At 46.9% G+C, this 24,019-nt stretch overlaps 2 long non-coding RNA genes across 5 annotated transcripts in view; both read left to right on the forward strand.

Moving 5' to 3' along the window:
- LOC140215545 (uncharacterized) overlaps window positions 1-24,019 on the forward strand; it is a 96,151-nt gene that overhangs the window by 49,617 nt on the left and 22,515 nt on the right. For 3 of the 4 annotated variants that reach the window (XR_011892411.1, XR_011892409.1, XR_011892410.1), the window contains one exon: window positions 17,679-17,798. The exons of the other annotated variant lie outside the window; for it this stretch is intronic. This is a non-coding gene — a long non-coding RNA (uncharacterized lncRNA). The remainder of the gene's footprint in view (window positions 1-17,678; window positions 17,799-24,019) is intronic. 4 annotated transcript variants of the gene reach the window in all.
- Window positions 14,060-17,671, forward strand: LOC140215546 (uncharacterized). The gene is made up of 3 exons (XR_011892415.1): window positions 14,060-14,394; window positions 15,206-15,268; window positions 17,348-17,671. It is a non-coding gene; the product is annotated as an uncharacterized lncRNA (long non-coding RNA).

Genomic DNA, 24,019 nt, shown 5'->3' on the forward strand with positions numbered 1-24,019 from the left:
CACAACAGCACACATTCAGGCGAGTATGTAAACAGGCGAACTAAGCAGGGAACAAAAACAATACAGCACTGCTTTTATAAGTCCCGAATGATCAGAGTTTCCTCAAAGTTGGTGCAAGCACGCATCCGAAAATAAAACGGGCTCCCACCGTGCATTGCCCAATACTTAGAGCTGACGCCTACACGACCACCGGGGGAGGTTATAGCACTTGTTTCTGCTCTGATCGTATAGTCATTCTTTCTCTATGGTATAGTGTTCGAATGATGTCGCGACAACGCAAGTACTTTCAATAGGGGCGACGACCTTCCACAACTTCAGAACATCATGGTCATAGGCAAAGATCGTTTGCACATGCACTAACCAGCCAAACAAACTAAACACGGCAGCGAAGACCACTTAAATCGAAAATACAACGCAGAAACACCTCGAAAAGGTTTCACCATAGAGAAAGGTTACACTCTGTTTCACAGACGCTCACAAGAAATGTCCAAAGCGCACTACCGCCGCCTTTTAAAAATCCAGCGGGAGCCAAGCCAAATCAGCATTAGTTGACTATTTGGGTGAACCCAGCGAGGGCGTTACAGCCAGCCGTTGAACGCAATGCACCCGTTCGAACCACCGGGTACGCGCAACGCCGGCCTTCCGTCTGTCACAATGATCCATTTTCTACTAAAACAGCACGTAAAAAGCTGTTTTAGCTTTATTATTACACAAAAACATGTTTTGTTGAACTATGAAAACTTGTTATTGCATGTACAATTATACGGTACATAAAAAGTACCAGTGAGCCGCTAAAGTTCGAGGGCAGACGACAAGATTCGCGCTCGCTTTGAAACAGTTTGTCGTCTGTTCTTGCTTTTCTTCACTTGGTCATGCATTGTAGGTGAGTAAAAATGTAATATGCATGAATTGAAACATTTTATGAAGATTTTACTTTAAGAACACGTTATTTGTACAGCCATATCGACGTTTTAGACGAAGCCTCTTACAACACCAGCCAACACAAGCCTCGCAGACACATATACCGTCATTCCCATAACGGCACGGTGCCCCTTAAGAAACTCCCATAGATGGTGGCGCCAGATTTCCCTTTAGGTGTTATAGTGAGGAACTTTATGGTCGCGCCGTTCCGGCGATATTGTGGCTTGAAAAACTGTTTTCTTGATTTCCGCGAGATTTTTCGCCACCTTGGCTGATAAAACGACTTTTTTAGAGCACTTCTAAGTGGTTTACAGTGATGATATTGGGGTATCAGATAGAAAATGGGTTATGCAAACTAAAAATTAGATATTAAAAAAAATCGATTTTTTGGCAATTTTTCGCGATGCGAAAGCCGCGTCCCCCCTTAAGGGCTCGATAATCGACGCAAAATCGTACAGAGCCATCTTTCTTGCGAACCAACACAACAGGAGACGACCAAGAACAGGACGATGGCCGAATTATGTCTCTTTTGAGCATGTCATCAACGCTATCCGCAATGATTTTCCTTTCTGCGGAAGACACGCGATACGGGCGGCGGCGTACAATCGAACCACCTTCGGTTTCGATGCGATGTACTGCGATGGAAGTGCGCCCCAGAAGCTTGGAGTGAGCGTCAAATAAAGCACTGTGTTTGTGCAGGAGTGCCAAAAGGTCTTCTTTCTGCGCAGAAGTCAGATTTGGATTTATCGCGGCCGTTAAAGCAGCGGCAGCAGTATGATCATCAGTTGTGGTAGACAAAGGGGGTGATTCGGTGTGAAGCGGTACCAGCGAAAGAGGTTCGGTGTCTGTAAAGCAAGTCACAGTAGCGTCCTGGGAGAGCACAACTGGCGAAGAAGTAGGGTTACGAACAGCGACGAACGCTCTACCGCCCTGAAACCGCACCAGGCTAAGAGTAAGGCTAAGCCCACGAGAAAAGAAAAACATTATGGGGTTTTACGTTCCAAAACCACTTTCTGATTATGAGGCACGCCGTAGTGGAGGACTCCGGAAATTTCGATCACCTGGGGTTCTTTAACGTGCACTTAAATCTAAATACACGGGCGTTTTCGCATTTCGCCCCCATCGAAATGCGGCCGCCGTAGCCGCGATTCGATCCCGCGACCTCGTGCTCAGCAGCCCAACACCATAGCCACTGAGCAACCACGGCGGGTCCCACCAGAAAAGCAGCGACCGCTCGGCGCAAGGAACACATCACCATTAAAAATTGTGTCGGAAGTCAATGTGAGAATATGCTCATGGCCCGCGGGAATGAAGCAGTCAGTAGACGTGACGAAACGTAGGCTGTGACCATCGAGAGCGGACGAAGATTCAGTGTCCGTCATATGAATAGTTCGTTGACGGCAAGAGATGAAAGCTGAGGCGGAGGACAGGAAGTCCCATCCCAAAATCATCGCGTAGGTACACGAAGACAGCACGACAAACTGAATGTGGTGAAGGATGCCATCAATGAAAACACGCACAGTGCAAACACCGGAGGGCTGAACAAGAACTACATTAGCACAATGAAGGGGAGGGCCATTATACGGTGTCTTCACTTTTCGCAATCGAGAACACAAGTCATTACTTATAACGGAAAGCGATGCGCCTGTGACAACCAAGGCTTCGATTCGGACACCTTCAACACACACCATAAGTACATTTGACGGGCGCCCCGGAGGAGTTTCACGATATCCAAAGGATGCAGCTTTCCCTCCTGAAGCTGCACCATTTAGTTTTCCGGGCGGTGATCGGAGGACGAAGTAGCCGGTCGAAGAGGGGAGGAGGAGCGCCGCATCGGTGATGGAGAGTGACGACGCGGGAAACGCAATGAACCGGCAGCGTTGAAGTCCTGAGGAGATGGGGAACGTCGTGGATAATAATCGTAGTAGGAACGCCGACGTTGTGGTACAGGACCAGAAAACTAATTCCTTCAAAACTCGTCATAGCCACGCCTTTCATCTTGCTGACGGCACTGGCAAAACCTTGGAATGTGGCCACGGATGCCACAATAGTAGCAAACCGGTCGAGGTGAGCTCCATGCGTTGTAAGATGGAGGAGGTGGTGGTCTTGTAGTGATAGGATTCAGGGAAATGTGCGGTGCAGGTGCCTATTGTGGTGGCTGCTGGGAGGGTGGCACTATAAAGGCAACCTGAGCGTAAGTTGGCGTAGGGATAGGTTGCGGGCTTGGGACTTGCGGGCAGGTCAAGGCAGCTATCCCTTCCCTCACGACATGGCGTAGGCCGCCACCAGGAGGCGTCATATGGACCTCAGGAAGGGTTGACGAAGCGTGGGCGTGCAGTTCCTCACGGACGATGGAGCGAATCAAGGCACATAGCTCGCTGTCTTTGGACGCCTTGAAATCGGATGTGTCAGGGTGTAAGCGGAGCTCATCGAGACGCTGACTCGTACTGATTATGTCTGTGACGGTAGTTGGGTTCAGCACTACAAGAGCATTGAATGCCACAGTCCCAATACCCTTGAGCAGGTGGCGTACACGGTCACTCTCTGCCATCGAGGTGTTCACGCGGCGGCAGAGGGCGAGGACGTCCTCTATGTACGAAGTGTACGACTCGCCCGAGTGCTGAACACGCTCAGCAAGCTTCTTCTTGGTGATATCGGAGTGGACAGACGAGTTCGTGACAATCTGGCGTAGGTGGTGTTTAAATGTGCTCCAATTGACGAAATCGAGCTCATGATTGTAAAACCAAGTTTTCGCGGCGCCGGTTAGGTAAAAGGCGACGTGAGCAAGTTTGGCAGATTCGTTCCAGCGGTTAAAGTCACTCACGCGCTCGTATAGCTCTAACCAGTCTTCAACGTCGCCACATTGAAGTCCAGCAAACACCGGTGGATCCTTCTGAGGGGTGGTGACCGTCCAAGAAGGGGTTCCCGCAGGAGAGGCAAAGTGGATGTCGTGGTATTGGTCTGCTGGTCTTGGGACATGGTCGAGTGCAGTTGGTAGAGGCGGCTACCCGAGCGGAGCTCCAGGGATGTAGCGCAGGGGAAGCTGGAGAGAGACCGGGAGCGAGAGGACGAAGAAACCGGACACCACACTCCACCACTTGTGAGAAAGGTTTAGGCAGCCAGTCTCTTCTTTATTCTCTCGAGTGGAAGCTCCACCACCAGGCCCCAAACGGTGATGATGAATATGTACCGGTGAGAATATGAAACGTATGAATAATGCTCACAGTATATATATATATATATATATATATATATATATATATATATATATATATATATATATAGTTTGGTTTCACTATCAAGGGAACAAGAGAAGCCAGACAACATCAATGACCGATTTCTTTGACTGAAGGAAACGAATTGATTTTTGATCTTGTACAGCTTGCTTTTACTGTACATGTCCCTCACCTCCAACCAAGTTCCCAACATTTCGATCTAAAGAGCTTGTCTGTTAAAACGCGCACATGCCTTGAAGGTATAAGTGTTGAAAGCATTTTGAACCTCTGTTTGCTCTGTAATGAACCCTCCTTACAGCAGCGCAGAGCATTACTCGCTTTTTCCTAGGTACTCAGAATTCAGTCATCACCGCAAAACATATGCTACAACATCCTCACACAGTGCAACTCACGCGTACACTACACAAATAAACCGAACATGATTAGGCCACTTGTCCTGCGGTATGAGCAATACTGTCGGGATTATGACTTTCCCCACGAAGTCCTCCAGGTTGTCAAGAAACCACAATGGTTGGCCCCGTGGTACGATTTTACACAGTTGTGCGACTGGACATTAACACATTTAAGGAAAAGAGACACTCCACGCGAACACATTATACAATAATCCATGCTCTTCAGGACAAATATCAAAATCACATGGAATTCTACACTGATGGCTCCAAAACAAAAGAACACGTGGATGTAGGGGCCGTAACAGAAAATTGGGAAAGAAGTATTTGTCTACCAAAACATGCTTCTGTTTTCTCTGCTGAAGTTTATGCTCTATGGGTTGTAGTTAAAAAGATTATCACTGGCAAGTACAAAAACACAGTCATATACACTGATTCCTTAAGTACACTGAAGGCTCTAAATCTGAAATCTGAGTGTGAACCCTTGTTAGGAGATATACTAAACATGGTCGCGCTCAACAAATACGGAAGATCAATCCGCTTCTGCTGGGTACCAAGTCATGTTGGGATACAGGGTAACGAAGCAGCCGATAGATGTGCATCGATGGCAGCGCACAAAGACATAACACAACACTTCCATATAACGATAGTATCCGTGCCATTAGGAAGGCCTTGACGTCAAAGTGGCAACACGAATGGGACCATTGTACAGAAAACAAGCTATATCTCACTAAACCCGTACTTGGTGAGTGGAAGTCGCGCAGCCACCAGGAGCGCTTCATTGAAGTAGTTCTATGCCGACTACGCGTTGGGCACACACACCTCACACACAATTATCTACTTACAAAAGAAGACGTGCCGACATGTGAAAAATGCCAAGAACAACTAACAGTCATGCATATATTACTCACATGCACACAGGTTGAAGTACAAAGACGAAACCTTTGCACAACCTATAACAAATGCACATACCTTTACATCCTGGTTTAATTTTAGGAGATGATTCGATAGTCCCGTTACCTGACCTGCGTAAATTCCTAGACGACACTGGCTTTTTACACAAAATATAGATTAACACAGCCTTTCTCCTCTTAAATAGTATTATAAGACACCTCGTGTTTGGCGCAGCATAGCCTTAGCCGCTTTTGCGCCACTAAACCACATTTAACTAACTTAAAATAGTCGTGCAGTAGCATATATAAGAACTTCAAGCGGTGAATTTTAGCTCGAATTTCGAGTGAGGGCAAACCTGCACGGCGTAGCAATTCTGTCGAGGAATTATGCGTCGATATCGGTTAAAAATAAATCTAATCGCTTTGCGCTGTACGTTTTCAAGCATGCTGATACCGCTGCTTGTGAAGGGGAACCAGATTATATTGGCGTATTCTAGAATCGGTCTTACAAGTGTGGTGTACGCTAAAAGCTTAGTGTCACGGTCAGCGTGCCGCAGCGTCCGCTTAAGAAAAAAATTTTTTTCATTGCTTTCACGGTTATAGCTTCCGTGTGAACTGCCCAACTGAGATTAGAAGTTATTATTAAACCAAGATATTTGTACTGGCTTACATTTCAGAGCGTCACGTTATTAAAACCATAAGGAAATGCTAAGCTTGTTTTATTTTTTGTTATTGACATTGCAACTGTTTTCTCTGAATTAATCACCATTTGCCAGTTAGAGCACCAACTTACTACTTCATTCAGGGCAACGTTCAGCTCAATTTGGTCACTGTAGCTTTTGACTTCTTTATACCTACATTACGCAGTCGTCTGCGAATAGCCTAATATCTGCTTTAATGTTGACTGCCAAGTCATTTATAAACCACAAAAATAATATCGGGGCCAAGACAGATCCCTGGGGCACACCGGACGTGACATTTAATGTGTCAGAAACGCTTATTGCATTGCACACATTGTTGACGGCTGGACAAATAGCTTGATATCCATCGAGTCATTGGCCCATCCCCATGTTTGCGGACCAGCTGGAAAACTAGCTTTTCATGGGAAACCCGATCAAATGCTTTTGAGAAATCTATAAAAGTTATGTCAATTTGGGAGTGTTCGTTAATGCCTTGGGCCAAGTCTTGCATTATATCGATGAGTTGCGTTACGGTCGATAGGCCTCTCCGAAATCCGTGCTGGTTGGGGTGTAGCAGATTATTGTCTTCGACAAATTTTGCGATGAATTTGAGGACAATATGCTCGAGTATTTTACAGCTGGTACACGTCAAGAAAATGGGCCTGTAGTTTGATGGGATCGTCTTGTGACCGGATTTATGCACTGGGATTATTTTTGGCACTTTCCATTCAGAAGGAATCTGGTAATCCTGGATAGATTTTGTGAATATTAAGCGTAGACACTTACTAACTGGTTCTGCATACCGTTTGAGAAAAGCGTCCGGTATCCCGTCTGGGCCAGAGGTCTTTTTTTCATCAAGGTTTAATAGCAGACACAGTATACCACTGTCGGTTATTTCTGGGATTTCTAGCAATTTATTTTTGGTAGATGGGATAATCGAGGAATGTTGCGATTGTAAAAATCGACTGGAAGTAGCGATTTTACTATTTACGTAACGCCAAAATTTTGCTGGTGACGTTTTCATGAACTTGGATAGAGTGGTACCATAGTAGTGCATTTTGGAAACGCATATCTTGCTTTTCAATGTTTTATTTAACGCGGAAATCTGAGCGGTGAAATTAGCAGCTAAACCAGACCTCCCAGCTTTCCTCAGTGTATTAATTTTACGTTTAACGTGAATTATTTCGCGGGTGATCCATGGATTAAACTTTCTTGTAAGTTTGAGCTCTAGTGGGACAAAATTTTCAATGCATGACGTGTGCTTTGAATTGCAACCATATATGACATATCAATGAATTTTTATCCGAACAAAGATCTGAAAAGTCGAGAAATTCGTGAGCGAGGTATGTGATTATTGCATCGTTGTCTGCTCTGTTGAATGCAAGAACATGTTTTACAGGGCCGTGGTGTCTTACACGACCAGGTAGAGGCAGTGTGCATATGACTAATTTATGATCGGATATGCCGTCTAAGATTTCGGTGCATGTCTGGTCGTTCAGGAAATGGTCACTAACAAGAACAACATCTAGAATAGAACTGGATTTGCCCTGGATATGTGTGGGGACGCGTACTAGTTGCTTGAGGTTCAAGTTGAACAACATATCCAATATGACGTCATTCGCAGCACCTCGCACTTTTTTTGACGACCATTCCATTTCCGGCAGGTTAAGATCACCAGCCATGATAATTTTGCCATTCGTCATGTGATCATGCATATAATCCAGAAGTTCTACATAGCTTGTCTCAGCGTTAGGTGGTCTGTATATAGCTCCTCCAAATATGCAGCCTTTCTGCAGCTGTAGTTTGCACCACACCGCCTCAATTTCTGGCTTATCAGGTAAAACGGTGCATCGTAGTTCTTTCTTAAAGAAAAGTGCGACACCCCCGCCTCTAGTGCCCCCATCTCTGCGCATAATCACATATCCCGGCGGCAAGACTTCATGGTCTAAGATACCTTAGTGAAGCCATGTTTCTGTGACAGCAATAATGTCGGGTTTAATTTCTAAAACAAGAGCTTCGAACTGGTCTAGGTTATTTGCAAGACTTCGCGCGTTCACATTCAATAGCGTTACTTCTGTCGACTTCATGTGGCTCTCTTTTGTGAGGCGTTTCTTTCTCAGTTTTTTTTTTTTGAACTGCAACTAAATCTTCACGGGCACTATCCCACGCAAAAAGTTGACCATTTATACGCACTTTATCGTACACTAGCGACACCCTTTCCTGCCTATCCCGGTAATCTTTCGTTCAATCCCACAGCTTCTTTCTTATTTCTCGAATACTAGGAGAAAAATCTTCACTGATAGAGAAATCTGAGCCCTTGAGCATCGTGCAGTGCTTGAAGATTGAAACTTTGTCTCGGCAGTCTAGTAGTTTAAGGATTATGGGTCTTGGTCTAGAAGTATCAGTTTGCTTCTTTTTACCTAGGTGGTGGATTCTTTCAATTGCCTTGGTTTTTATCTGAAGTATACCGTCTAGAATCTTCTTTTCGACCAATTCAAGAAGCATGTCTGTTGATTCCTTTTATTGTTCTTCAACACCGTATATGACAAGGTTGGACCGACGGCTCCGGTTTTCGAGATCCTCGACTTTCTTTTCCATAGCCATTAGGTTTTTTTCTAAGTTAGATATTTGTTTATTGTTCTCTGAGATCTGTTTTTCAATGCCAGCTATCTTTTCAAGTTTCTTGTCAATTACATTAAGTCTAGTGTTTGTTATAGATGTTTCTTCTTTAATTTCTTGAATATCCTCTGCGATTAGCTTTAACTGTTCTGCTATGCCATGAAGTGTAGGACCTGGGTTCAACTCAACATCTCCACCCAGAAGTACCAACATGCGCAAGAAAACAAACCATTTGCAAAAGGGTTCACGAAGCGACCATGGGCACGGCAGCAGAATTAGGCAGACATCGTTACTACGAAATGACTTGTCATAGCGTCTGCTCACCTGTAGAATAAACAGGCAAGGATTTGAAGGCTGCATCTTTGCGATGCTGCCATGCCCACTCATGCATCTGTGTCAATCAACAATAACACCTGACATGGTCTTCTTAATTTTGTGCAACATACACCACATTTAATCAGATAAAAGTTGCATTTTTTGTCTCTTGGACTACTCTGCTCAGTGGTAGGAGGCCAAGACCACAATTTATTTTATTTATTTATTTGTTTATTTATTTATTCATACCTCGAATACCCCATCCGGGGTTTTACATGATGGGTGGGCATATCTAGGTCATATTTTCAATGAATGCCTTGAACGATGAATGACTGGAGCCGTGCACCGCTTCAGCAGGTAGATGATTCCAGTCTTTGGCTGTTTGAACGAAGAAAGAGTTAAGATGAGTGATGGGGCGAGGAGGGGGATAAAGAGCCTTTGAATGGCTATGACGGGATGAAGTGCGATGCGCAGGCGTGATGTCCGTCTGCTAAAGCAGCAAGTGATAAAACTTGTAAAAGAGACACAGTCTTGCTGTTTTACGGCGGTGCTCGAGGGTTGGAAGGTTCAGAGATGACTTAAGTTTAGTGACGCTAGTGTGGTAAGAGTAGTCAGAGTGAATGAACCTTGCTAAACGACTCTGTATGGATTCCAGTGCTGTTGCCAGGTTAGATTGGTATTGGATTGGAGCATGTGTATTCCAGTTTGCGTCGAACAAGTGTTAAATATGTGAGTAGTTTTACTGAAGGGGGAACAAGACGTAGATTACGGTGCAGGTAGCATAGTACACGATTGGCATCATTGCTAATGCTACAAATGTGTGAGGACCGAACGAGGTTACTGGACGAGTTAATACCCAAGTACTTATAAGAAGTCGCAGCACATATTTCAGAACCGGCAATAACATAATTAGCTGAAATAAGTTATTGGCGATGGTGGAAAGTAAGTATATAGGGACATTTTTTTGACGCTGAGAAGCATTAGCCAATTATTACACAAAGTTTCAATGACGTTAAGGTCGGAGTGGAGAGCACGGGAGTCAGCGTCATTAGTAATAGGACGATAGATTATGCAATAATCAACAAATAAACGAATTTTCGAAGAACAACCTCTCGGTAAGTCGTTAATGTATATTAAGAAGAGTAGTGGCCCCAGGAAAGTGCCTTGCAGCACGCCAGAGATAATGGGCGATAAATTAGGCGAGCATTGGTTAGCATAAATGAACTGTTGACGATTAGAAAGTTGCATACCCATTGGAGAACACAAGGGTTAAGATCAAGACGCGATAGTTTTAGGAAGAGCCATCCATAAGGAACATTGTCGAAAGGCTTTTGGAAATCTAGGAAGAGGCCATCTATGGGTATGTTTTGATCAAGATGTGAGCTGATGTCATTACCGAAGAGAGCTAGCTGAGACTCGCAGGACATGCGTTTCGGAAAACCATGTTGATTAGGATTGAAGAAATCAGCGGATGTTAGATACTTTACAATATGAGAATAAATTATATGCTACATTAGTTTGGAACAAACACTGGTGGGGGAAATTGGAGGGTAATTGTGGCACGCTGACGATGATCCCTTTTTTTGGTGCCGGAATTATCTTACCTATTTTCCAGTCTTGTGGCGCCACTGCAGATGATAATGATTGCTGAAAGATATGACACAAAAATACACTAGAGATGTGCGCAGTGTCCTTAAGCATTTTGTACTTGGTTCCATTGATGCTGGCCAAGGATGTTAATTTCAGGGATTCTATTAGCGTGGTGATACCGTATGCCTCAAGTGTTATGTGTGGCATGGTTGGGTGGTTGAGATAAGGACAGTCTGGGAGGTCAGTGTTAGGTTCACAAGTGAACACCGAAGAGAAGACAGAGTTTAGTACTTCAGATGCTTTATGGTCAAGAAAACAGTTATTGTGTTCAATTGTGTACAATTGAGGATGGCTGGCCAAGATCTATGGTGTCTGTCCCATGTTATGCATCTGGCAAGCTTTTGTGGTGGCAAGAAGACATGACAGACATCTTGTGATCTTTCTAATTATAGTGCACAGAGTTATCAGCGTGATAATATCCTTCATGCTATAATGAATACCTCCAGCATGCAGTCTATATGCTTATGCTTTTTTGTTGCTTATTACAACGAAATCCAACAACCTGCGAAGCACGCTCACTATTGCTGTCTGATGAAGAAAGGAACGCACAAAATGAAGAATACTGCCTTCTCTAAATTTAGCAACAAGCCACTTAGGAAGCAATTATACACCTACAAAGCAACACACACCAAAACTTTAAAATACGGGGAAAACACAAAATAAACTAACAATAAAAAAAGCCAGACACCCAACATGTGTTACATAATACTCAAGTATGCACATCCAACCTGAGTTAATGTGATAGACGGTTGACTCCCGAACTCCTGTGCATGCACCTGGATATGTTAAGACTCAGCTATGTAATCTTCGTTTGTCATAACCATCCCCATGTTTGTGAAATCGGTGCACAACAACAAGAATGACAATGGCTTGACAGGTGGTTCACCTTTTGAGGTGTTACCATGTTCCATAAGGAGGATGCGTCAACTCTTCCGGCCAATGTACACATTACCACGTAAAAGTGACAGCTTATAAACAACACATGGCACAAATGTATTTGCTACGTGCCATTAAAGTATATCAGAATTGGTGCTAAGGTTGGTGCACAACATATGGATTTACCTTAAACAATCATGAATAAGGCAGGGGCTTGGAATATGCTTCAATATTCTTGGAACTTGGTCATACAAAAGTCAAGGCTTTCGTTTTGGTGTCACCCACTACAGTTCATTAAAAAGCCTTTAAACCGTCGCTAACTGCACGACTATGCGAGGCAAGTAACGTAGAGCGATACGAAGGTGCCATAGAAAGCATACACGTGCGTGTGTCGAGCTGTGATAGTATTTCACTCGCGTGCATGAATGTGGATGGCCGAAGTTAGTGGTGAATATTTATTTTAGTTCGTTACGAGCCCTCTGAATAGCTCGGTATGACCCAGGATGCGAAGGAGCGAAATGCCTTGTTGCTGTGCGGGTGGGTGCCGAGATCAGACGGAGGACGGCAAGAAGTTATTTTGCATCCCGCGCGGCAAACAAAACCTAACCAGAAGATAAATGTGGTCGCATAGAATCGGACGGAAAGACTGAACCGTCTGTAACTGCACGACTATGCTAGGAAAGTAATGTAGAGCGATACGAAGGTGCGAGAGAAACTATACACGTGTGTGTGCACAGCTGCGATAGTATTTCATTCGCACGCATGAATGCTGACGACCGAAGTTTGTGGAGATTATTGATTTTAGTGCATTATGATCCCGTTGACTTAGCAAGTGCAGCATGACCTAGCATGCAAGTAAATAGTGTGGCAGAAGCGCATTAACTCGCTGACAAATATCCGCATTGCGTTACGTGCGCAATTTCAGCAAATTCAAGCAGCGAATTCTACTTTTATACTTTCCTGTGTTTGTGCGCGCGTTATTAATAACTGCGCTTCACAATAAGTACGAAAAGTCATCCAACTCTGCGTATGCTAATCGTATTTGGTGCATTGCATATGTGAATAAATATATTCCTAAGTGCCTGCAGTACTCTGCTTTTGAAAACAAATTCTGCAGAGCCACTGCTGTCGGCCCTCAAATAATAAAGTGTAATACAATACATCAAAGTAGATTACATACAGCTGCGAGCTCGTTCCTTCCAAGTTTCCCTTACACTCGAAGATGTTTCAATAATCGGCGAAGCCATTTTACTGATGAAAAACACACAACTGCAAATTAACATAAGAAAAACGCCAGGACCGATACACGGATTGCCAGCAAAACACAGTGCAGTAATAGCTAGGCCAATCCGCGTGCGTTTCGTATAAGGGCCCCCTAAATCTTACGGGGCTTTAGCGGTGCACGGAGGCGAAAAGGCATAAACACAACAATGCGCGTCATGATTCAAGTTTACGTGGCGACGTCGGGCGGTTCACGAGAACAGACAACCGCATTCACACACGCACACACACTACGCTCGATGTTGGTGTGCCGCGAGATTAGATCGCTCTGGCAGCCCGAACACGATCGAGGAGAGTCGCTGACACGATACCACCGCTTCAGAATGTCACGACAGTTGCACTGCCTCGTAGCATTGAACCGCAAGACACAACAGTCGTCGTGTAATCGCTACACTACAGACACACTCAGCGTCAAGAAACTGTTGGCGCACTCGTTTCCACACACACACACACACACATACACAAGATGTTTAGTTACCGTGAGGGTCGCACGTTTCAGCGACGTTATGTCGAAAGTCTTTCGGTTCAAGAGCCTTCTTTTTTACACGAATTCTTCGTTCAAAGTAACCGCTATGTGTACGCAGCACACTTACAAGCAAAATAATTAACAGAGCAAACGGGATTAAGCGCAACCCACGAAATACAGGACCTCTTAAAACTTATTGAAAGGGCTACAAACGGCTATAGACCTCTTGGTCTATGATAAAACTGGAAATAGAATTTCTTCTAAACATAACCTCAGCACTTGGAAAATGCTAGTATACATTCTATCTGCGGCAAAACCCACTACTGGTGTCACTAGAGTCTATTTTGGTAAACACATTCAGAATGTCTAACTCAAGAACTTTTCTAGATATATTTGTCTAAAAGTGCATAAAATGCCAAACGACGTGCTAAAGGTGCGGTTACCGTCGGCCGTCGGCGTTAGCGAATAAAAGACGCCACAGACGAATCGAACTCGTTGGAAGCAACATAATAAGTTGGCTTTAATGTTAAATATTTTCACGCCAGAAGTTCAACAATCAAGGGCGTGCTATTGTTTTCCATACGGGGCGCGCACACGACGCCTGGAATCCATTCTATGCTCGCGCAGCAAGAACTGACAGCAGCAGGAGCGAAACGCCGGCGTTGCACAGCGGTGTCACAGAGCCACCGCGCTGCGATCACTTTTGCGGCACGCTCTAAATTGGAGGCACCCTCCAAATTTGTCAGACATCTCATTCCGTGCTGGGAACACTGGGAGGCAGGAAGTTTGAAAAAATGGCCACTGCCGCCCGCAATGTCTCGGTCGCGGGTTCGTTATGCCAGTTGTGCGTCATTCTAAGCCGTTTTGTACATTTATAGTGGATATTAACTGGAGTCATTTAGCTGTGCTGATGCTGTTTGCCGTGTGTTTTGCATCAGTGCTTCGTGACATCGGCTGTATTGCGTGTTTTCGCCGACGGCTTACTACCACAATGGCGGGATCTGCGTTCGCCGCCTTCGTGTCTCGGTGCGTCTTTGTACGTCGCACGTTCGGATAACACTTTTTCCGGTAAGTGAAATACATTGCACTTCGTTTTTCGTCAACAATGTGAATATTTTTAGGTGTTACCCGCGACAATTCTTGATGGATGGGCTCTTCTGCCATGCGGGTTTTCGTCATCTTTTAAGGGTTCTGCTTGTGTTTAGCAGTTCAGCACTACCGCGCTCCACGACTTCCGCAACACCAGTCATAACTTTGCCCTGCTTGTTAGTCTTTGTGGTTAACGTAGCACGAACCAACCGAAAGGAGTGCATTCAAAGACGACGCGCTGGCTGTAATCCTGAACCAGACTGAACTCGCCCTATTTTGTGTCCTTTTGTTCTTGCATGGGTTACAGCGTTGCGTGTAAGCGCCCGTGTCAGTGACTATGCACTTTGTAGCGTTTCGACTTTATAGCGAAACAAAAATATAACTGCAATGTTTACTTCAGTAAAACACGTTGTGGGGCTAGTTGGTGCATAGCTTTCAAAAGGTGAAGCGCAATAGTGACGGCACACAAGAAGAAATACAGGCAGGACAAGGCGCCTTGTCCTGTCCGTATTTCTTCTTGTGTGCCGTCACTATTGGCGCTTCACCTTTTGAAATGTTTACTTCATCTATACAATCCCAAATGCAATCGTCTGCTGATGTACAAATTTCACTTGTGTTTTGTTCTAAATAAGCAGGAAAGCTTTTATCCTAGTCGGTGCTTCATCTGGGAGTACAATCACGATTGCTTGGCATTTATTAATGAATGACTGTGACTGGGTCACCTCATTTGTAATAGCAAATCTGTCTTTCAACTGACTTGATGCTCTCTTTTGTTCTTTTCACTCCATAGATGGCTGGACATCCTTCTTGTACCTTGGCGCTAGCTGGATGACGGGACCTCATCATGATCAGTGTAAGCCAATGTACTGTACCCGCTCTGGTCCTCCCAGTGCTTTTTATATGGCTTAAGGCCAGGGAGCGCTTCGTGGTAAAAAAAATGGCCAGGCTTAGCTTTGTTAAGCCAAGAATGCGTTGCATATTTGGGAGTTGGGAGGAGCGGGAGTCAGGTGGTGGCTGCGGCCGCGCGCGACCGCGCGAGTTGGGGCCCAGCTTTTCCTCCGTGACGTCACGCGCCGGCGCAGCGCCCCTAGCGGGAGGAGCGGGAGTCAGGTGGTGGCTGCGGCCGCGCGCGACCGCGCGAGTTGGGGCCCAGCTTTTCCTCCGGCTGTCGTGACGTCACGTCACGTGGTTGCGCTAAAGGTCAATGGTGGCTGCCCGGCCGCGCCCAAGGGCTGAACTGAGTGATTGCAATATGCAACGCATAATAGCTAGTTGGTGTCTCACAAACGGGCATTTTTTTGCACTGGTCCATTATAAGCTGCCACTACAATAACCAATTTCTCAGCGCCAGTGTACATACACAGTTCTACTAATAATTATTTTCCCTAAGCCTTACAAAATTTACCTGTAGGTAGTCACTGCTATGTAAGAAAAAAATTAACTCTTGTGTCATACTAGTATTCCATACCCCCCATGAGTAAAAATTTGCTACAACAGTGTACATTACACCTTGCTTCCGTAATGCACAAATGTATTCAAGCCAGTATTTGATTAGTTCGGTATTCTAAACGTTTTCTGTGTGATTTAGTTTCTTCACAGCAATTTACTGTACAGCATCAGCGAGCAGTCTAATTTAAGAGTTATGTGTGCTGTAAAAGGTGTGCTTTGCCGCTAGAATTTATAAAACATGGGCCGAGGCTTCCATACAAGGACGACCTTCAATTTCGCTCTACCACCGTGAGCACTTGGCTGGCACTTGCAAAATGAATCACGCCAGGTAGCTTGTGCCAGACTGTTTTTTTAACCTTATTGTGAGGAGATCACACAGTGATGTGTGGAGGCGCCTGCATCTGAGATATATATTGCGCTGCAACATATTTGCGTGTAGAACAGGCATGATGCTGAGGGTTCCAGCAGTTTGCAGAGGTCTTTTAAAATTTTGTCATAACTAATTTTACCTGTGCTGTTTTTTATCACCTATCTCAATACTATCATTGGAGGTGTTATCAGAATTTAGCAATCTATTTGCCCTAGCCCATTAGCCTGCCACATTTGCCTTTTCACTAGGTGGGCAATTATTCAGCATGGACCATTACTTGAATACACCTTTTTGTGCGCAGTGGCTTCTCAATTGCGAGTCAACATAGATGCTCAGCATTACCGGATGCTATAGATGCACTGATGAATTTGCTACCTATATGAATCACTTTGCACTTTCTCACGCAAACAGCATGTTAAGACTTCCAAGACAGTGGGCAATGTGATCATTTGGTCACATCATGAGATACTTTCAATTTTGTATGACTCATCACTAAGGTGTTGCATCATTTGTGTGAGGTATTGCCCTAAGCCAATTAGGGTCACATGAAAATATATCAACAAAGGTGATTGATCCAGCTAGGGGTGTTGCTTTGGAACACTACTTTATCACCAGTCCTCCTTCAGCATGCTACCTGCTTAGCCTGTACTGTGTCATGTTTAACTTTGAAAGAAAGGCAACAGCTAGGCAGCGCAAAATGCCAAACTTGATTTTAGTTCAACAATATAAAACTCTATTTAACTTTTTAATTAAGTCAGTACATCTTACCTGCAGAATGGATTACTGTTTTAAACTGATTATATTTTGCAGGAAGCTTCTCAGACTTGTTTGACAGGTTGATAAGTGGCTTTTTAGCCACAAAAGACCATATATTAATTTAAAGGCTGACTTTGGCTCTGCTTTGCAATTTAATGAATATATGCCAGGAAATATACTAGTCATATTAAATATCATCACATACAAACCTTAATATACCTGTAATTTAAGAGAAAGGAGTGCTTAAATTTATTTTTAATGTGAGCCAAACTTCTTACTTAGCACATATTGCTAATAAAAATTCCAATTTCAATATTCCCATTTCCTCCCTCGCCTTTTTTTCCCTCTTCTGTGCAGGTATTGCTTGCCTATGTCTACAAGAACCGTCACGCATGGCCTGTGACAGCAAGGTTTTGTGGGCAGCCAGCGCTTTGCTATGAAGGCTTGCCTGCTCTGGCAGCGGTGGCAATCATCTTCAAGATTTATCCATGATCGCATTTCTTTGTCACTCTTGTTAATTGCACTTTCTGTATCTTTTCTAATTTGTTAGCTAAAAAAGTATGAGTATGTGACATGGTGTGAAGTAGATGTCTTGCTGCATTTTCGCTTGCAATCATCGTTTATGCATGGAAAGCTCATCGTACAGTGTATAAAAAAATATAACAGCGTATTATGATTCATCTTTCAGTTCTGGTAACATGCAACGTCCAAGGAATTCACTAATGAATGGTATGCCGAAGAACTGGCCATTATTTCTGCGTGATGCTGTGCAAGCATGTGGCGTTACCTTACAAGGGACACCCACAAAGTAAGTTACAATTTACTTTGAAATGAGGCATGGATATCAGAAAAATATATGTTTATATTGCCAGTTAGCGCGGTACGCGGAGTGTTTTTCCAGATGTGAACGATCCTTTATTTCTTATCCAAACAATTCATTCCAGCACAGCGTTCTATTTTGTATAGTGTCAGGCTATCCTGCCTCTTGTCGCTGAAACCAGGATGTAAGTTTTGTCTGAACTGCAGCATCACTGACAAAATGTTTCCCTGCTAGAAACTATTTCAATTCGGTGGAGACCCAGCACGGCAAAGTTTTGTCAATAATGATGTGTTTCATGCAGAGGTGTTCTTTTGTAATTCAATGGGCGAACACTAGCATGATATCAGCATACAATACAGAGCTTGTTTTAATATAAAATAATTCTGAGAGGCGGCATTCAATCGATCAGTCTAAGCAAAAAGCACTAATCGACCAGTGAGGCAGTGGTGGCGTAGAGGTAGAACACCCGCCTCGCGTGCAAGAAGTCCGTGGTTCGAATCCCGGTGCCGCGCAATTTTCCACCGGAACAAAAAAAGCAGAAAAAATAAGAAAAAAAATCCGCGTGTTGATCAAATTGCATAAAACAGGCCTGGAGTGTGGCCTGATCCCGGTCACCAGAACCGGTAACGCACTCCCTCACCAGAGCAGGATCGGCCACCCTGGTGCAGTACTTGGCCACAACCTCCTATATGAACACAACAATCAAACCCCGGCCCTCAGTCCCCAGCAGCTGCAAAGCAACTGACCACGGCGGCGGTCAGACCTGCGAAGCAGCAGAGGGTGCTAAGAATCCCTGGCTCCGGACAGGCCGCCATTGGAATATTGTCACGTGGTGGTGACGTTGAAGAAAGAACACAGTAGCAATACTGTGAACAAGAAAACTAACTTTTATTGGGCGAACCTGTGCCCACAAAACAGGCTACACTTATAGCGCAACGATAGCGGCGAACACGCTCGGCGATCGTCGAAAATCTGCTCAGCGGGTCAAGCGCGTCGGCTTTTATAGAGCAGTCGTCGAATGTTCCAGACTAATCGTTTGGACCCGCGTGCTTTCCACAAAGTTCTACACCATTCGCGCTACGCGATGAAATCAGATAACACAACGTTCGGCGACAACAGATAGCCGGGTAGAAGTATCGATAACTTTCCAGAAACTTCGGATACATGCAGGCGCGTCCCGCGCTGTGCGATTACATTTGTTAGGTGGCGAAACGTGGTCGCCCGATAAAGATAAGTACACGTGTCAATACCCCCCTCTTAAAAAAAAGCATCGACCCGATGCTGCATACAAACGAAATAAGGAAAAACACCCGTAGCAAAGAAAACAACAAAATAAGGAAGTTCGTCAGCGTCCGTAAAAGGGTTTCAGACGCACCACGTGGACCACTTCAGATCGTGCGCGGCGCCGCTGTGAATGCGAAATTCCGTCTGGCACGACCTCATAGTCCAGTGCGCCAATACGTCGAATGACCTTGTAGGGTCCGAAATAGCGGCGCAATAGTTTCTCACTCAGTCCTCGTCGGCGTATCGGTGTCCAAACCCAAACACGGTCGCCGAGCTGGTACTCGACGAAGCGTCGTCGGAGGTTGTAGTGTCGGCTGTCGGTCCTCTGTTGGTTCTTGATCCGCAGGCGGGCGAGCTGTCGGGTTTCTTCGGCGCGCTGGAGATAGCTAGCGACGTCAACATTCTCTTCGTCAGTGACGTGGGGCAGCATGGCGTCGAGCGTCGTCGTCGGGTTCCTGCCGTAAACCAGCTTAAACGGCGTGATCTGTGTTGTTTCTTGCACCGCCGTGTTGTAAGCGAAGGTTACATATGGCAGGACCGCGTCCCACGTCTTGTGCTCGACGTCGACGCACATCGCTAGCATGTCGGCGAGGGTCTTATTCAGCCGCTCCGTAAGACCATTCGTCTGCGGGTGGTAGGCCGTGGTTCTCCTGTGCCTTGTCTGACTGTATTTCAGAATGGCTTGGGTGAGCTCCGCTGTAAAGGCCGTTCCTCTGTCGGTGATGAGGACTTCTGGGGCGCCATGTCGAAGCAGGATGTTTTCGACAAAGAATTTCGCCACTTCGGCTGCGCTACCTTTCGGCAGTGCTTTAGTTTCAGCGAAGCGGGTGAGGTAGTCTGTCGCCACGACGATCCACTTATTTCCGGTTGTTGACGTCGGAAAGGGTCCTAGCAAGTCCATCCCGATCTGCTGGAATGGTCGGCAAGGAGGCTCGATTGGCTGTAGTAATCCGGCTGGCCTTGTCGGCGGTGTCTTGCGTCGCTGACAGTCTCGGCATGTTCTGACATAACGGGCGACGTCGGCGGTCAGGCGCGGCCAATAATACTTTTCTTGTATCCTCGATAGTGTCCGGGAAAAACCGAGGTGTCCAGCGGTCGGATCGTCATGTAGGGCGTGCAATACTTCTGGACGAAGTCCTGACGGGACAACAAGAAGGTAGTTGGCGCGGACTGGTGAAAAGTTCTTCTTCACGAGGAGATTGTTTTGAAGCGTGAAGGAAGATAATCCGCGCTTAAATGCCCTGGGGACAACGTCGGTGTGCCCTTCCAAATATTCCACCAGGCCTTTTAGCTCCGGGTCTGCCCGTTGCTGTTCAGCGAAGTCTTCCGCGCTTATCATGCCAAGGAAGGCGTCATCTTCGTCATCTTGCGGCGGCGGGTCAATGGGGGCGCGTGATAGGCAATCGGCATCGGAGTGTTTTCGTCCTGACTTGTAGGTTACAGTGATGTCGTATTCTTGTAGTCTGAGGCTCCACCGTGCCAGTCGTCCTGAAGGATCCTTTATACTCGCTAGCCAACACAACGCGTGATGGTCACTGACGACTTTGAATGGCCTGCCATAAAGATAAGGGCGAAATTTAGCTGTAGCCCAAACGATGGCGAGGCATTCCTTTTCGGTTGTAGAATAGTTGCCTTCCGCTTTTGACAGCGACCGGCTAGCGTAAGCTATCACCTGTTCGACTCCGTTTCTCCTCTGGACTAGAACGGCACCGAGGCCTAGGCTACTGGCGTCAGTATGGATTTCTGTATCGGCGTACTCGTCGAAGTGCGCAAGTACCGGCGGCGACTGCATGCGTCGTTTGAGTTCTTCAAATGCGTCGGCCTGCGGCGTTTCCCACTTGAACTCAACATCACATTTAGTTAGACGTGTCAACGGCTCGGCGATGCGTGAAAAGTCCTTGACAAAGCGCCTGTAGTAGGCACACATGCCAAGGAATCTACGCACTGCCTTCTTGTCGGTGGGCTGCGGGAACTTTGCGATGGCAGCTGTTTTCTGGGGGTCGGGGCGTACTCCGGATTTACTGATGACGTGGCCTAGGAACAGAAGCTCGTCGTAAGCGAAGCGGCATTTTTCTGGCTTCAGAGTGAGCCCTGATGACTTGATGGCCTCTAGTACTGTGGCAAGCCGCCTAAGGTGATCGTCGAAATTTCCGGCGAATACAACGACGTCATCCAAGTAAACGAGACAGGTCTGCCATTTCAATCCCGCTAAAACCGTGTCCATCACGCGCTGGAACGTTGCAGGCGCCGAGCACAGTCCAAATGGCATAACCTTGAACTCGTAGAGGCCGTCTGGGGTGATGAAGGCGGTCTTTTCGCGATCTCTTTCGTCGACTTCTATTTGCCAATAGCCAGACTTGAGGTCCATCGAGGAGAAGTACTTAGCGTTGCAGAGCCGATCCAATGCGTCGTCTATCCGTGGAAGGGGGTATACGTCCTTCTTCGTGATCTTGTTCAGACGACGATAATCGACGCAGAAACGTAGGGTTCCGTCCTTTTTCTTCACCAGGACAACAGGGGATGCCCATGGGCTTTTCGACGGCTGGATGATGTCGTCGCGCAGCATTTCGTCGACTTGTTCTCTTATAGCTTCGCGTTCTCGCGGCGAAACTCGGTAAGGGCTTTGGCGGAGTGGTCGAGCGTACTCCTCGGTGATTATGCGATGCTTGGCGACTGGTGTTTGTCGAATCGTCGATGTCGTCGAAAAGCAGCTTTTGTATCGTCGGAGCAGACTTCTGAGCTGCTGTTGCTTAATCACTGGGAGACTTGGATTAATGTCGTAGTCTGGTTCGGGAACCATGGTCGTCGGGGTAGATGCGGCGGAATCCGAGAGGACAAACGCATTACTTGTTTCCAGAATTTCCTCGATGTACGCGATCGTCGTGCCCTTGTTGAGGTGCTTGAACTCCTGGCTGAAGTTTGTCAGCAACACTTCAGTTTTCCCTCCATGCAGTCGAGCGATCCCTCTTGCGACGCAAATTTCACGGTCTAGCAGTAGACGTTGGTCGCCTTCGATGACGCCTTCTACGTCAGCGGGTATTTCGGTGCCGACCGAAATAACAATGCTGGAGCGGGGCGGGATGCTCACTTGGTCTTCGAGCACATTCAAGGCGTGGTGACTACGAGGGCTCTCCGGCGGTATCGCTTTATCTTCCGACAGCGTTATTGACTTCGACTTCAGGTTGATGATTGCGCCGTGTTGGTCCAGGAAGTCCATACCGAGAATGACGTCTCGTGAACACTGTTGGAGGATAACGAAGGTGACAGGGTAAGTCCGGTCGTGAATGGTAATTCTTGCCGTGCACATTCCTGTCGGCGTAATCAGGTGTCCTCCAGCGGTCCGAATTTGAGGGCCTTCCCATGCAGTCTTAACCTTCTTCATCTGGACGGCGATGTGTCCACTCATGACTGAGAAATCGGCGCCTGTGTCGATTAAGGCGGTGACTGCGTGGCCGTCTAGAAGCACGTCGAGGTCGGTGGTTCTTTGTCTTGCGTTGCAGTTGGGTCTTGGCGTCGGATCACGGCTGCGTCGTGTTGAATTGAAGCTAGTACGTCGCGTCGTGAAGTCGTCTTTCGTCGGTGCAGTCTTGGCTTCCTGACTTCCTCGGGACGGTGGCGCGTCGTCATTATGTCGTCGAGATGGTTTCTTCGGCGCTTTCGTCGGCGGCGGAGGATCTTCGTCAGTTCGACGAACAGCAACCGCACCTCCATCGGTTGCTGCTTTTAGTTTTCCGGATATGGGCTCGCCGACCGGCCCCGGGCTGGGCCACTGTATGGTCGGCGCTGCGGCGACAGGTAGCGGCCTGGTGATGGCGAACGCGACGGTCGTCGAGAGCTCCATTGAGTAGCGGCGAGGTAGTCGGCGATGTCACGTGGGCGCTCTCCAAGCTGTGGACGCGGCGCGTTAACGGCGAAACCTCGCAGTCCCATCTCTCGGTATGGGCATCGTGGGTAGACGTGACCTGCCTCTCCGCAGTGGTAGCAGAGCGGGCGGTGGTCAGGAGCGCGCCAAACGTCAGTCTTCCTCGGGTAGCTGCGCTGGGCGACGGGTGGGCGTGCTGGCGGCGGCGGTGGTGGTCGACGGAATTGCGGCGCTACGGGGCCCTGGCGCGGTAGTGGAAAGGGACCTTGACGGCGGGCGACGGCGGCGTAGCTCATCGCTTGCGGCTGAGGCTGCGGTGGTTCTGGTTGCACCTCAGGAACTCCAAGCGATCGGTGCACCTCTTCTTTTACGATGTCGGCGATCGAAGCCACTTGAGGCTGCGACGAAGGCAAGACCTTGCGCAATTCTTCGCGCACAATGGCCCTGATGGTCTCGCGCAGATCGTCCGTGGCCAGTGATTGAATTCCTGCGTAGGGGGTAGAGCTTGTACGGCGGTTGAATTGCCGGTTCCGCATTTCGAGTGTCTTCTCGATGTTCGTCGCCTCACGAAGAAACTCTTCGACGGTCTTCGGTGGGCTTCTTACCATCCCGGCGAAAAGTTCCTCCTTCACACCACGCATGAGTAGGCGAACTTTCTTTTCCTCGGCCATATCCGGGTCGGCGTGGCGGAACAGACGGGTCATTTCTTCCGTAAAGATGGCAACGTTCTCGTTTGGTAGCTGCACTCGGGCGTCCAGCATAGCTTCGGCCCTTTCCTTGCGCACGACACTTGTAAAGGTGCACAGGAAGCCGCTACGGAACAGGTCCCACGTAGTCAAGGTCGACTCCCTGTTCTCAAACCACGTTCTGGCGGCGTCTTCTAAGGCGAAGTAGACATGCCGCAGCTTGTCGTCGGAGTCCCAGTTGTTGAATGTCGCGATTCACTCGTAGGTCTCCAGCCAAGATTCCGGGTCTTCAGTCGCTGCTCCATGGAAGGTCGGTGGGTCCCGGGGTTGTTGTAGGATAACGGGGGACGCTGGGGCAGCCATTGAGGTTGTCTTGA

The sequence above is a fragment of the Dermacentor andersoni genome, chromosome 1, assembly GCF_023375885.2.
Source record: "Dermacentor andersoni chromosome 1, qqDerAnde1_hic_scaffold, whole genome shotgun sequence".
NCBI classification, from domain to species: domain Eukaryota; kingdom Metazoa; phylum Arthropoda; class Arachnida; order Ixodida; family Ixodidae; genus Dermacentor; species Dermacentor andersoni.